The sequence below is a fragment of the Ictalurus punctatus genome, chromosome 5 (assembly GCF_001660625.3).
Source record: "Ictalurus punctatus breed USDA103 chromosome 5, Coco_2.0, whole genome shotgun sequence".
NCBI lineage: Eukaryota > Metazoa > Chordata > Actinopteri > Siluriformes > Ictaluridae > Ictalurus > Ictalurus punctatus.
In genome coordinates, this window is record NC_030420.2 from 34,048,561 (window position 1) to 34,058,530 (window position 9,970).

The following is a 9,970-nucleotide window of genomic DNA, read 5'->3' on the forward strand; positions in this document are numbered from 1 at the left end:
AAAAACGCTGCGCCACACAAACGCCGAACACTAATACCCTTCTTACACGCTCCTCTTAGCCACTCTTTGAAGAAGAAAAAAAAAAACCATGGCTGCATCCCAAATACTTATTACAGGAGTTCTTACTGGAATTCATTCAAGCTGGTGGAGAACAATACAAACAGTAAACAGGACATTTTGTAGCTACATAATGACAAACTTTTTTTTAAAAAGAGCCTGCTATAGCTGATCAGCTAATTAGCAGCTAGCATGTGCAATTAGTGCTTAGAAACATGCACACGTGACTTTTAGCCTTTGTTCCAGATAACACAGAGCTAGAGCTTTCATACACACACACACACACACACACACACCTAACATATGCTAGATCAGGCCTACATGCTACAGTTACGGGTTACTCAGCATGTGTCTTTGCTCCCAGTTTCCTGACTTTACAAAGAAATGCTATGTTCATTAACATGGGAGTGTATCTGATGTACTGGAATACTCAAGCGCACATTTAGTGCCTTCATTCATCTTCAGTACTTGCTTTATCCAAGTTAAAGTTACCATGGTTTAAATTACTAATTTGTTTTTTTTTATTCTTGGGAAATGGGACCAACTATGTTAATTGTAAAATACTGCACAACAAAAACAGTAACTGCAGGAGCGGGTGGGATCGGTCAAAATTCCTTTTGGAATGGAAGAGATTGGTCAAAATGCCTTTAGGAGCGGTCGTGATTGGTCAAATTCCTTTGTGAGTGGGCAGCGTTGGTGAAAATTCCTTCAGGAGCGAGCAGAATTGGCCAGAATTCTTTCAGGGGCTATCAGGATTGGCCAAAACTCCAAATTCCTTTGGGAATGGGCAGGATTGGTGAAAATTCCTTTGGTCGACAGGATTGCTCTAACCTTCAGCTCACAAAGGAAGTTTGAATAGTCCCGCCTACTCCTGAAGGAATTTAGTCAAAAGGAGATTGGCCAGAATTCTTTCAGGAGTGATCAAGATTGGCCAAAACTCCTTTGAGAGTGGGCAGGATTGGTTAATATCCCTTCAGGAGCAAGCGGGATTGATCAAAATTCTTTCAGGAGTGGGTGGGATTGGACAAAATTACTTCAGGAGTGGGTGGGATTGGACAAAAATTCTTTCAGGAGTGGGTGGGATTGGACAATATTCTTTCAGGAGTGGGCGGGATTGGTCAACATTCCTTCAGGAGCAGATGGGATTGGTCAAAATTTCTTGGAGCATGTGCAGGAGTGAGAATACAAAAACAGTCCCACACACACCTCTAGATCCGAGGTTCCTGGTCTTGTTATTACGTTGTTGTCTTTCCCTCCAGTTCCCTTGTTGTTTTACTGTTTTTTGTTTCATCATTTCTTTTTGCTATTGTTTCTGATGGTCCTACTGCATTAAATCTTTGCTCCTAGTCTTCTTGTTTTCTACCGATGTTGTTTTCCTGAACCCTCATTCCCTTGTTTTGTGGTTGTTTCCTCATGTAGTTGTTCCTTCTGGTGTTCCTAGTGAGTTTCCTTATGGAGAGAGTGAACCCTAAACACAGACAATTAAATGGTGATGTTTGGAAATTTACAGCTTCGTCTGCCTTTAAAAATTGAAATGGTGTCGGACTTCAGCAATGCATTCTGGGTAAACTGTTAACTTGAGACCTCATCCAGCACACTTCACTCGAACTGATAAAGTCATTGAACAGCCATTATGATGGTGAAGGGGACTCAACCAAGGGGAAATGGAAATATTGGAACGCGGATCTCTCCATCATAGCTCTTTCTGTAGCCATGACAAAGCTTTCTCCTCCTAATAAATACCTCCGAGTGTGTGTGTGTGTGTGTGTGTGTGTGTGTTTGAGTGTTTGAGTGAGTGTAAATTCAGACTGAAACGACTATTTCTACATTTATTTATTCCTTCGGAATCTTTCCCCACAGGAAGTTTGTAATAAAAGCCCCCAATCGATGATAATGGCATTTGCGCGTGTTTGTCATCTTTGCGAAAGCGTAGCGTGCAAGAATTTGTTCAGATTTATCCGTATCTCAGAGCTGTAAGTGGTGTGTAAATTATCCTGAATGAGTGTGTGGCGGTTTGTCTTGGTAAAGCTGTGCCGTTGCACTCAGACATTAATGAGGCGATCAATGGCCGAGACGTACGCCACCATGCTGCTCGTCTAATGCACGCGCTTCTCATTATTTATGTGTCTTTTACTTTTTACTCACAAGTGTGTGCATTTGGATTTGTTTATGCACATTTTTGTGTTTATTTATGTGGTGTTTAAGTGTGTATCTTTAGCTTTATGTATGTGTATCTGTGTGTGTGTGTGTGTGTGTGTGTGTGTGTGTGTGTGTGTGTGTGTGTTTGAAACACTCACTGTAAAGCTATTTGTCCCTCTTTCCCACAGAGAGCGGATTAAAGAGATTTTACTGCCCAAAAAACCAGTCTGCTGAACACATGGGCTGCTTCTGGTGTGTGTGTGTGTGTGTGTGTGTGTGTGTGTGTGTGTGTGTGTGTGTGTGTGTGTGGCTGTGACAGACAGGATTGTTCCAGTTTAGGGATTTGATTTGTTTAGGGTCAGTTGAGCTACAGTTAGGGTTGGTCTAGGGCAGGAGTTCCCAGACTAGTGGTAGGTTGATTTACGGAGTTGTGAGAGAAACTCACGATGTTGTGTGTTATGAGTCTGTTACTGACATAATAAAATGTTCAAATATTACAGTAGTCCTAAATTAATAATCTGGGATAAAAATGTAGAGTGTTTAAGGCTTGGGGTCATGGAAAATTCATAATGTATATTTGGGGTTGTTTGCCTAAAAAGTTGGGAAACCCAGTTCTAACTAACTAGGGTTATGAGTGGTCTACTGTAAGGTTAGGAGTGGTATAGGGGTAGGATTGGGGTAGGGTTAGGAGTGGTATAGGGTTAGGATTGGGGTAGGGTTAGGAGTGGTATAGGGTTAGGATTGGGGTAGGGTTAGGAGTGGTATAGGGTTAGAAGTGATATAGGGGTAGGATTGGGGTAGGATTAGGAGTGGTATAGGGTTAGGAGTGATATAGGGGTAGGATTGGGGTAGGGTTAGGAGTGGTATAGGAGTAGGATTGGGGCAGGATTAGGAGTGGTATAGGGGTAGGATTGGGGTAGGGTTAGGAGTGGTATAGGGTTAGGGTTAGGAGTGGTATGGGGTACGATTGGGGTAGTTTTAGGAGTGGTATAGGGATAGGATTGGGGTAGGGTTAGGAGTGGTATACGGGTAGGATTGGGGTATGGTTAGGAGTGGTATTGGGGTAGGGTTAGGAGTGGTATAGGGGTAGGATTGGGGTAGGATTAGGAGTGGTATAGGGGTAGGATTGGGGTAGGGTTAGGAGTGGTATAGGGGTAGGGTTAGGAGTGGTATAGGGGTAGGATTGGGGTAGGGTTAGGAGTGATATAGGGGTAGGATTGGGAGTGGTATAGGGTTAGGATTGGGGTATGGTTAGGAGTGGTATAGGGGTAGGATTAGGAGTGGTATAGGGTTAGGATTGGGGTAGGGTTAGGAGTGGTATAGGGGTAGGATTAGGAGTGGTATAGGGTTAGGAGTGATATAGGGGTAGGATTGGGGTAGGGTTAGGAGTGGTATAGGGGTAGGGTTAGGAGTGGTATAGGGTTAGGATTGGGGTAGGGTTAGGAGTGGTATAGGGGTAGGATTGGGGTAGGGTTAGGAGTGGTATAGGGGTAGGATTGGGGTAGGGTTAGGAGTGGTATAGGGTTAGGATTGGGGTAGGGTTAGGAGTGGTATAGGGGTAGGATTGGGGTAGGGTTAGGAGTGGTATAGGGTTAGGAGTGATATAGGGGTAGGATTGGGAGTGGTATAGGGTTAGGATTGGGGTATGGTTAGGAGTGGTATAGGGGTAGGATTAGGAGTGGTATAGGGTTAGGATTGGGGTAGGGTTAGGAGTGGTATAGGGTTAGGATTGGGGTAGGGTTAGGAGTGGTATACGGGTAGGATTGGGGTATGGTTAGGAGTGGTATAGGGTTAGGATTGGGGTAGGGTTAGGAGTGGTATAGGGGTAGGATTGGGGTAGGGTTAGGAGTGGTATAGGGGTAGGATTGGGGTAGTTTTAGGAGTGGTATAGGGTTAGGATTGGGGTAGGGTTAGGAGTGGTATACGGGTAGGATTGGGGTATGGTTAGGAGTGGTATAGGGGTAGGATTGGGGTAGGGTTAGGAGTGATATACGGGTAGGATTGGGGTAGGGTTAGGAGTGGTATAGGAGTAGGATTGGGGCAGGATTAGGAGTGGTATAGGGGTAGGATTGGGGTAGGGTTAGGAGTGGTATAGGGTTAGGGTTAGGAGTGGTATGGGGTACGATTGGGGTAGTTTTAGGAGTGGTATAGGGATAGGATTGGGGTAGGGTTAGGAGTGGTATACGGGGTAGGATTGGGGTAGGGTTAGGAGTGGTATAGGGGTAGGATTGGGGTAGGGTTAGGAGTGGTATAGGGGTAGGATTGGGGTAGGGTTAGGAGTGGTATAGGGTTAGGATTGGGGTAGGATTAGGAGTGGTATAGGGGTAGGATTGGGGTAGGGTTAGGAGTGGTATGGGGTAGGATTGGGGTAGGGTTAGGAGTGGTATAGGGGTAGGATTGGGGCAGGGTTAGGAGTGATATACAGGTAGGATTGGGGTAGGGTTAGGAGTGGTATGGGGTACGATTGGGGTAGGGTTAGGAGTGGTATAGGGGTAGGATTGGGGTAGGGTTAGGAGTGGTATAGGGTTAGGATTGGGGTAGGGTTAGGAGTGGTATAGGGGTAGGGTCGGGGTAGGGTTAGGAGTGGTATAGGGGTAGGATTGGGGTAGGGTTTGGAGTGGTATAGGGGTAGGATTGGGGTAGGGTTAGGAGTGGTATAGTGTTAGGATTGGGGTAGGGTTAGGAGTGGTCTAAGATTGTGTTTTTCCAGATTCACGTTCCACCAGAAAACAAATTGCCAGGTGGAAATTGAGTCTGCCTGTTCTTTAATTCAAATGGCTGGAGATACAGAAGTCAGTATTCCAGGATTGATGGCGAGAATTTGACCTCAGTGGAAAAGCATCATCTGAACAAGCATCAGCACATAGCTATGTTGTTCTACTGAATTTAATTTATACTCAGGTTCAAAATTTACTTTTAATTCACAACCATTTCCTCAGGTTCCAAAAGCAAAAATATTAAACTCTTCATTTGTACCTGCTCCTCAGGTTGGCTGGAGCCTCAGTGAGAAGAAGCAGCTTCTTATCCACTAATAAGCATACCACAGAGGAGACATTTATGAGGCAGAGAACAAGAATAAGCAGCAAAATCCAAGAAGTCTACAAAAAGAGCCACCTAGGTAGAGACTGTCAGTGCAACCTTCTGAGAAGAACACGGATGGGAAAAAAGAGGGAAGTCCAACTGTTAAGCAGGAGGACAAATTAAGAAGCTTGAAGAACCATCAAAAACACCACCACCAAACAGACTAAGAAGATCAACCGATACCAAGAACGTCTTCTATCAACTTCAGCTTCAGAATTTCCATCCAGCTCTCTGTTGTGGCGTTCCTCAGTGCGCCTGGAAGTTCTACTAAAAATATACGATGCATCCCACCACAAAGTTCAATCAGCTGTCGGCTTTTTCATGCTCACCCCCCTGTTAAAACAGTGACTCCGTGTGAGAGCCACAAGTAGGAAATTTTCAGATATAAAACAACGACGCAGCCTGGGAATGTTTAAGAAAGCTTTTTAAAAATTGGCTTTACAACTTCATAACTTTCCATGCAGAAAAGGTTTTTGTTATCACGTGTGTTTTTTATGTAGTGGTTCCATGTGTTTACAGTCTAACTGGTTTGATTCGGGTAAGTTTCTTTATTTCCTTTTTCCTTTCAGAAGCTTAAAAGAACAGCAGGAGTCCCCACAACAGTTAGTGGTTGTGTAAAGTACTACTGTTGGTCTAGATCAACACCTTCTGAGAGCTGATTGAGGCAGTGTACAGGAATTACTGTTAAAGTTCATCTTTTCAAAAAAAATAAATGTCTAATTTGTTTAAAGAAAAATGTAGTATACAGGTAAGGTTTATTAAACATTTTCTGTTTCCTTATAAGCATGTTCATACATACTGCAAAATTGTATATAACATTTAGATTTTAGATATGATATATTGATAAATGGTTACATACATGCAGAAAAAAGGGTGACAATTTCAAAGTTACTTAAAAGTTCATTAGCATTTAAACAATCCGTCCTCTTTATTTCTGGTCCTGTTTATTTTATTTATTTTGTCTGTATGGTGTTTGTTTTCAAAGATCAAAAATCTGATTCAGATTTCCAGTCATTTGGTCCTATTTGATAATGATTTTAATAATTTCCTAAAAACTCAAAACGTTGTGATTTTTAGTGCGATTTTTCTACTAAAAGTAGAATATAATTTCACATATTTTTATATTTTTAAACCACAAAAGTAATACCAATTCCAGATTTGTAATCTATATACCAAAAATTGTTGTACTACAAAATATTTATGAATTCCATAAAAGATAACCTGTTTATAAAAAATGTTAACTTCCAAAATTGTAATCTTGATACTAACATTTGAAATTAAAATTTCATGATTGTAATCATGTTTCCAATACTTTGAAGTTTGGATTATATTTCTGGATTACACATATGGAAACAGTTCTTGAAATAATATTACATTTGTGAAAGAATGGTCACAGTTTTGGAATAAAGTCCAATATTGTAAATCTAGTGTTAGTGTTGGTGTAGAGATAGTGTTGGTGTAGTGTTAGTGTTCTGTAGAGTTAGTGTTGGTGTAGTGTTAGTGTTGGTTTAGTGTTAGCGTTGGTGTAGAGATAGTGTTGGTTTAATGTTAGTGTTGGTGTAGAGATAGTGTTGGTTTAATGTTAGCGTTGGTGTAGAGATAGTGTTGGTGCAGTGTTAGTGTTGGTGTAGAGATAGTGTTGGTGTAGTGTTAGTGTTGGTTTAGTGTTAGTGTTGGTGTAGAGATAGTGTTGGTGTTGAGATAGTGTTGGTGCAGAGATAGTGTTGGTGTAGAGATAGTGTTGGTGTAGTGTTGGTGTTGGTGTAGTGTTAGTGTTGGTGTAGTGTTAGTGTTCTGTAGAGATAGTGTTGGTGTAGTGTTGGTGTTGGTGTAGTGTTAGTGTTGGTGTAGTGTTGGTGTTGGTGTAGTGTTAGTGTTGGTGTAGTGTTGGTGATGGTGTAGAGATAGTATTGGTGTAGAGATAGTGTTGGTGTAGAGATAGTGTTGGTGTAGAGATAGTGTTTGTGTAGTGTTGGTGTTGGTGTAGTGTTAGTGTTCTGTAGAGATAGTGTTGGTGTAGAGATAGTGTTTGTGTAGTGTTGGTGTTGGTGTAGTGTTAGTGTTCTGTAGAGATAGTGTTGGTGTAGTGTTAGTGATGGTGTAGAGATAGTGTTGGTGTAGTGTTGGTGTTGGTGTAGAGATAGTGTTGGTGTAGTGTTAGTGATGGTGTAGAGATAGTGTTGGTGTAGTGTTGGTGTTGGTGTAGAGATAGTGTTGGTGTAGTGTTGGTGTTCTGTGGAGATAGTGTTGGTGTAGTGTTAGTGTTCTGTAGAGTTAGTGTTGGTGTAGTGTTAGTGATGGTGTAGAGATAGTGTTGGTGTAGTGTTGGTGTTGGTGTAGAGATAGTGTTGGTGTAGTGTTAGTGATGGTGTAGAGATAGTGTTGGTGTAGTGTTGGTGTTGGTGTAGAGATAGTGTTGGTGTAGTGTTGGTGTTCTGTGGAGATAGTGTTGGTGTAGTGTTAGTGTTCTGTAGAGTTAGTGTTGGTGTAGTGTTAGTGTTCTGTAGAGTTAGTGTTGGTGTAGTGTTAGTGTTCTGTAGAGTTAGTGTTGGTGTAGTGTTAGTGTTGGTGTAGTGTTGGTGTTGGTGTAGTGTTGGTGTTGGTGTAGAAATAGTATTGGTGTAGTGTTGGTGTTCTGTGGAGATAGTGATGGTGTAGTGTTGGTGTAGTGTTAGTGTTGGTGTAGTATTAGTGTTCTGTAGAGATAGTGTTGGTGTAGTGTTGGTGTTGGTGTAGAGATAGTGTTGGTGTTCTGTGGAGATAGTGTTTGTGTAGTGTTGGTGTTGGTGTAGTGTTAGTGTTCTGTAGAGATAGTGTTGGTGTAGTGTTAGTGATGGTGTAGAGATAGTGTTGGTGTAGTGTTAGTGATGGTGTAGAGATAGTGTTGGTGTAGTGTTGGTGTTGGTGTAGTGTTGGTGTTGGTGTAGAGATAGTGTTGGTGTAGTGTTGGTGTTCTGTGGAGATAGTGTTGGTGTAGTGTTGGTGTAGTGTTAGTGTTCTGTAGAGTTAGTGTTGGTGTAGTGTTAGTGTTCTGTAGAGTTAGTGTTGGTGTAGTGTTAGTGTTCTGTAGAGTTAGTGTTGGTGTAGTGTTAGTGTTGGTGTAGTGTTGGTGTTGGTGTAGTGTTGGTGTTGGTGTAGAAATAGTATTGGTGTAGTGTTGGTGTTCTGTGGAGATAGTGATGGTGTAGTGTTGGTGTAGTGTTAGTGTTGGTGTAGTATTAGTGTTCTGTAGAGATAGTGTTGGTGTAGTGTTGGTGTTGGTGTAGAGATATTGTTGGTGTTCTGTGGAGATAGTGTTGGTGTAGTGTTGGTGTTGGTGTAGTGTTAGTGTTGGTGTAGAGATAGTGTTGGTGTAGTGTTGGTGTTGGTGTAGTGTTAGTGTTGGTGTAGTGTTGGTGTTGGTGTAGTGTTAGTGTTGGTGTAGTGTTGGTGTTGGTGTAGTGTTAGTGTTGGTGTAGAGATAGTGTTGGTGTAGTGTTAGTGATGGTGTAGTGTTAGTGTTGGTGTAGAGATAGTGTTGGTGTAGTGTTGGTGTTGGTGTAGTGTTAGTGTTGGTGTAGAGATAGTGTTGGTGTAGTGTTGGTGTTGGTGTAGTGTTAGTGATGGTGTAGTGTTGGTGTTGGTGTTGGTGTAGAGATAGTGTTGGTGTAGTGTTAGTGTTGGTGTAGTGTTGGTGTTGGTGTAGTGCTAGTGATGGTGTAGAGATAGTGTTGGTGTAGTGTTGGTGTTGGTGTAGTGTTAGTGATGGTGTAGTGTTGGTGTTGGTGTTGGTGTAGAGATGGTGTTGGTGTAGTGTTAGTGTTGGTGTAGTGTTGGTGTAGAGATAGTGTTGGTGTAGAGATAGTGTTGGTGTAGTGTTGGTGTAGTGTTAGTGTTGGTGTAGTGTTGGTGTTGGTGTAGTGTTGGTGTTGGTGTAGTGTTGGTGTTGGTGTAGAGATAGTGTTGGTGTAGTGTTGGTGTTGGTGTAGTGTTGGTGTAGAGATAGTGTTGGTGTAGTGTTGGTGTTGGTGTAGAGATAGTGTTGGTGTAGTGTTAGTGATGGTGTAGAGATAGTGTTGGTGTAGTGTTAGTGTTGGTGTAGTGTTAGTGATGGTGTAGAGATAGTGTTGGTGTTGGTGTAGTGTTAGTGATGGTGTAGTGTTGGTGTTGGTGTAGTGTTGGTGTTGGTGTAGAGATAGTGTTGGTGTAGTGTTGGTGTTGGTGTAGAGATAGTGTTGGTGTAGAGATAGTGTTGGTGTAGTGTTGGTGTTGGTGTAGAGATAGTGTTGGTGTAGTGTTGGTGTTGGTGTAGAGATAGTGTTGGTGTAGTGTTGGTGTTGGTGTAGTGTTGGTGTTGGTGTAGTGTTGGTGTTGGTGTAGTGTTAGTGGTGTAGAGTTAGTATTTGATAGTTGATGACTTTACTCTCAAGTGATGACACGATCAGTTGCTCCAAATGATGTATGTTTATTTTGGCGTATAGATGTGACTGCACAGATCAGACCGTTGCGTATAGATTTGTATAGATTGGACTGCACAGATCAGACCGTTGCACAGAAGGCGTGAAGTGTTCAAACACACATGACAGTAAATAGTGCTCAGAAAAAAACGGACGCTCAACACTTTTCTCAAACTGTACAAAATTTACACCGGGCGTCTCAGAGGCGGCAAATCGTTTCGTTTCCTTTTGTCTGTTCCGGGATCGGATCTCTAGCT